We start from the raw sequence: 6,000 nt of genomic DNA, 5'->3' as shown, positions 1-6,000 counted from the left end.
TGATGCAACAGTGAACATATATAGTGGCATGTATTCAAACAACAGTCAAACGCAAACAACAACTTCAACAGAGATATGTGTAAGGGCAAACAAACAACTCTCTAAACAACATTACTTACCTCTCGAAGATCCGCTTGCTATGGTCAATCTCGTGCTTCCAATGAGTACTCTTCTCCCTTGAGTGGCTGACTTCTGTCTCTCTTTGCAGGTGCAAAAATGGTTAAAAACTCCTCAGCAATGGATGATCCAAGATGAAGGCACGGAGCTGTGTCAAAAAAATCCTCTTACTTTTCCTCCAAAACCCCTCCCCCCCAATCTGCGCTCCATGCTCCTTTTTTGTGCAATTCTCTGTGCCAAATTGCTTGTACTGATTTCGTACGCACCCAAATCGCGTCTGCCACCCTGCTCTCCTCCAAAACGTCTTTGCCCCCACCTTGGCTCTCTGAAGAAACGGTTTCTGCCCCCTCTTCCCAGCACACACACGTACACTGTTCCCTCAAAACCAAACGTTCTTTTCTCCTTTTTTTTAAAATAAAAAAATGCCTCATTTTTCTTTTATTTGTTTTCTTTAGTTATATCATATTAAAACAAAATAAAATAAAAAGGGTAAAACTAAAAAACAAAAAAATAATAAAAAGTGGAGAATGAAATAAAAATAAAAATAAAATAAAAAATAACAATAACATATATAAATAAAGATGGAATAAACCAAATAATAAATAAATAAATAATAATAATAAATGGCAATAAAAAAAATAAGCAAATAAAAATAAAATAAATAAATAAAATAAATGGATAAAAAAAAGAAAAAAATGAGAATAAAAATAAAAACAACGATATAAATAAATAAATAATGAAACCTAGGAGAATAGACTACAGTAAAAATCCAAAAATGATCCAGACGAAATTTGGTATTGACAATCGGGTTTAAGGTAAATTATAAAGTGGCATTAACCTTAATGAAGAAGATGAATTCATAAATACATGAGAGTGGATAAGATAAGTCGGAAACTCCAACAACATAATCATTCCATATTTTATATCAATCACCTGTGCATGTTTCAAGTCAATTGATCAACACTTGCATTCATATTTATTTTTTGCAGTATAAACACAATGATTTTGTTTACAAGTCCTAATTAATAGAGAAACCATATGAATATCTAGGTCGTGAGTCTCTAGGGAAACGATACTTGGTCTTGCCAATTATTATTACTTGATACGATTCGGTACACTTGCCGAGGTGTTAACAAGTTTTTGGCGTTGTTGAAGGGGACTCGTGGTTTAACTATTCTATTCGTGTGATTATTGATTAGTTTTGACTTGATTTTTTTTTGTTTAAAAGTGCTTTTTAGGGTTTGTTTTCTTGTGTATGCAAGGTATAATTCGAACTAGAAGCAAGAAAATATCGGAGCCTCTTCTTGAAGGATTGGACTAGAGTAGAAGGAGAAGGAGAACTCGAACATCTAGAGAATTATTTCTTTCTCCGGAGACACTTTTACAACCTTCACCACAAAGATCTGACCAGAGTACTCAAGAGATGGTTGGAGAAAATAATGGTAGACGCACTCTGACATATTACACCACTGTTGTTGGCCCTCACCACTTTAACAACATTGCTAGGCCGAGGGTCAATGCTACAAACATGAAGGTGAAATCGGCGTTGATACAATTGGTGAAGATCAACCAATTTAATGGATTGTCTCATGAAAGTCCATATGAGCATCTGATTACATTCAACGAGATTTGCAACACTGTAAAGATCAATGGTGTGTCGGATGGCGCTATAAAGCTTAGTTTGTTTCCTTTCTCATTGGGAAGCAATGCTAAGCTATGGTTGAAGTCTTTCCTGGAGGATAACTTTATTGAATGGGAAGCTGTGGTTTCAAAGTTTCTGAACAAGTACTTCCCACAGTAAAAAAATCAACAAGGGTAAGCAAGAAATTTCTTCTTTTAGGCAAGGTATGAAGGAGATGTTAGGTCATGGGATAGATACAAAAGCTTGTTGAGAAAGACGCCCACTCATGGCTTCGATGAAGCAACAGTAATCATTCTTTTCCTTGGAGGTCTTGGTTCACAAACCAAATTGATGCTAGATGTCTCAACTGGAGGTAATATCAAGTGTAAAACTCTAGAGGAAGCTTTTGAATTGATAGACAACATGGCTACTAATGATAACGAGATGCATAGTGAAAGAGGAGCTCCACCTCAACAAAAGGGAGTTCTACAATTACAATCTCAAGATGTCTTGCTTGCACAAAATAAAATTATAACTCAACAGTTAGAGAATTTGACAAAGACACTCGCTCAGTTGCCAAAGGAGCTGAAGAACATTTCACAGCTTCAACAACAACAACTCTGTGAATTATGTGATGGTGATCATATTAATGGTCAATGTGCTTTTCTAGTGGAGGCCCTAGAAGATGTAAATTTTATGGGCAATCAATTCCAATACCGCCAAGAAAACTTCAACCAAGGGTGGAAACCTCACCCAAGCATGGATCAAGGTCAAAATGGACAAGCTGGACAAACAGGACAATTTAATAGACCACAACAGCAACCATCACTATGCAAAAAGTATTTGCATTAAATGAGATATCAACAAAGCTAGAAGACACTCTTCAACAATTTATGCAGGTGACTATCTCCATTCACAAGAGCATTGAAGCTGCTATAAGAAATTTGGAGATGCAGGTTGACCAACTGGCGAAGAAGATGGAAGATAAAGCGGAAAAGCAATTTGGGCTAACACTAAGGTTAACCCTAAGGAAGAGTGTAAAGCTATTGTGAGTATAGATGATGAGAGGGTGTAAGAGAGCAAAGAAAAAGTTGAGTTAGAAAAGAGAGAAGAAAGAGAAGAGAGAATATGTGAGGTTGAGACGAGGGAAAAAGAAAAGAAGAAGGGAGAGAAAGATTGTGAGAAAAGTGAAAAAGTTCTTCCTTATCCTAAGGGGAGAAAAAAATGTGATAAAGAGAGACAATATGAGCGTTTTAAAGAGATCTTCAGGCAATTGGAGATTAAAATACCTTTGACCGAAGCACTGCAACAAATTCTTGCTTATGCTAAGCACATGAAGCAATTCCTCACAGAAAAGAGATAAAGGAAGGATGATAAAGGATTAGGATGGTTCATGATAGCTTGGTGGATACACAATTTAAACTTGGCACACCTATAAGATTCAAGAGCAAGTTGTGGGTTGTGAAAGACTTCAAAGAGAATGGAGTGATAGAGATTGAAGCTTCATATTCAAGACGAGTCAAGAAGGTTGACCAAAGGCAATTGATGAGTTGGTGTGATGAAAGCAAGGACAACACCAACATTAAAGATGAAACTTGAGCTTTATGGGTCAAGCTAATGACGTTAAAAGAGCGCTTACTGGGAGGCACCCCAGTGATTTGAAGACATTAATTTCTTTGAGTTTGTTTATTTTGGTGATGTAATTTGAAACTTTGGAACATTGTTTTATTTTTTTATAGCATCTATTGATGGATGCTAGGGGATAGAGTATCTACTGAAGGATCCTATGCTTATACACACCTACTGATGGGTGTTGGTAAGAAAGATATGCATCTACTAAAAGATGTTGGAGAATTCATGGGTCAGACTCGTGACGTTAAACAAGCGCTACCTGGGAGGCAACCCAATTCTTTGAATTTATCTTTGTTCTAGTTGCATTATAGGTTCTTAATTGTTGAATGTTTGAGTGGTGTGAGAGATTAAATGCATTGATTGAGAGAGAGTATGTGAAGTGAGCGGAAAATACATGAAATTGAAAAATTTAGAGTTGAAGTTGAGTGGATATTGGTTAAGCACGCTTAGGGTAAGCAAGAAAAGAGGACGTAGAATGTCGCGTTCACCGCTCAGCGCCAGTTTGGGGCGCTGAGCACGACTTCTACAGAATTGAGTTTTAGGTTTAAATTGGGCTCAGCGTGAGTTGGCCCATTAGATGCTTTCCTTATCCTAGGTCTTGCCCTAGCCGCCCCATTCACTCTTCACTCTTTCTAGCCACTTAAAAACACTCTTCAAAGGTTTTCTCTCCACTTTCTCCTGCATCCTCCTCCAAAAAACCCTTTCTCCACCCATTTTGCATCACTTCTCCCTTCAAGTTTGGGGTTTGTGTGAGCACTATTGTTAGGGTTTGTTCTCCCCAATTTCACTTGGAATTCTTCACCCATTGAGCATCTCCAACCAAGTAAGTACATGCATTTTACATTCTAGTGCATTTGAAAGTATGATTTTAAATGAATGTTGTGGTCCAAGCATGATTTTGATGAATTTTGATATCTATGCATGATTTGTTGAAATAATCATTGTGTGGACCGATTAAAATACTTTATTGATGATTGGAACTGTGAAAAATGCATGTGGGTAGTGTTGAAGGCAAGCCAAGACCATTTTTTAAAACTAAACTGATTGGCGCTGAGGGTCCTCTGAGGGGCGCTCAGCGCGATTCTGCAGAAGTTGTATTTTTTTGTTGTTGGCTATTTGTGGTTGTCTGGTTGGATGTTTCTTGATGCAAATGACGCTGAGGGCCCCTGTTTTGCCCTCAGTGGTGATAAGAAGAGTGGGTTTGGATTCCTTTTGATGGTTCATATACTAATGCTTGATAATGCCTCTTGCGGTTTTGTGAGTTGTTGTTGATGCAAGGATGGCTTCATCATCAAGGAAGAGAGTGAAAACCCTAGGAAACAAGAGAAAGGATCCAAAACGTTTCTATTCAAACAAGCTCATTTCTCATAAGCATGAGCGACCTTTCGTGATAGTTCAAGATCGACAGCTCTTGATGGAGAGAAAAGTGGGGTGGATACCATCCTTGGCCCCACAATTTGGAGAGGAAGTAGAAAGAAGAGAATGGGAGAAACTAGCTGCTTACCCTAAACCAGCAAACATAGCAGTGGTCAAGGAATTTTACACCAATGCAAGGCCACTTGGAAACACTCATACAGAGAGATACATGAGCTATGTGAGAGGAAAGATTATTCGGTATGATCCTGATACTATTAACAGGTTTCTGCGTACTGAATGGGTTAGTGAACAGTGTCAGTTTGCACTAAGTATGGATGAGGGAGCAGATTTTGATGATGTGGAGAGGACATTGTGTGTACCTGGAGAACGCTTCTAGAGGAACAGGAATGATGCGCCCATTCATATTAGGAGATCTTAGTTGACTCATTTGTCAAAATACTGGATGACATTCACTCATGCTAATATTCAGTCGTGTTCTCATGTGTTTGATATTACTGTTCATATGGCCATCTTCTTGTATTGTGTGCTAAAAGGGCTGAATATTAATATTGGGCAGGTCAAGCAAATGAGATTCAGACTTGTGCCAATTTTGTGAATAATAAAGCACCTCTGGGGCATCCATCTTTGATCACACATCTTTGTGAATTAGCTAGGGTGAATACTTCCACACCGCCGATGGAGCGACCAAGGAAGGAGATTGATGATTCCTATTATAGCTAGAATTATACGATGGATGAGGCGGCCCAGCAAGTGCCACCACCACATCCTCCTAGAGTTCATAGGAGGGCACCACCACCAACACATGAACAACCTCAAGATACACAGCCTTTTCAGATGAGGGATATATATATGTCCCTAATGGAATCTAGGATGCGGGCATTGCATAGAGGACAGGTGGCCACTACAGAGATGATTATAGAGTTGTATGATACACCCCCTAGTTGGAAGTGGGCGATGAATGAGTTTAACTCTATGGTGGGATGGCCAGAGGATCATGCACAGGCTAATGGAGCTGGAGCAGCTGAAGCTTCAGCTATGGAAGATGATGATGAAGATGATGATTATGAAGATGGTGATGAAGGAGAGAAAGATGATGATGATGATGATGAGGACTCAGATTGATGATGATAGCATTTACTGATGAATGTTATTTGCAGTAGAACATGATGTTTCTTATCTTTGTTTTGTGAACTTTATTTTGCTTCGATTTTTAGAATAGGGGTTGATGTACTCAGTTTGAGACCTATATCTGA

The sequence above is a fragment of the Vigna umbellata genome, chromosome 1 (genome assembly GCF_029865625.1).
Source record: "Vigna umbellata cultivar VRB3 chromosome 1, Vumbellata_1.0, whole genome shotgun sequence".
NCBI classification, from domain to species: Eukaryota; Viridiplantae; Streptophyta; class Magnoliopsida; order Fabales; family Fabaceae; genus Vigna; species Vigna umbellata.
Note: the sequence above shows the minus strand (reverse complement) of the source record.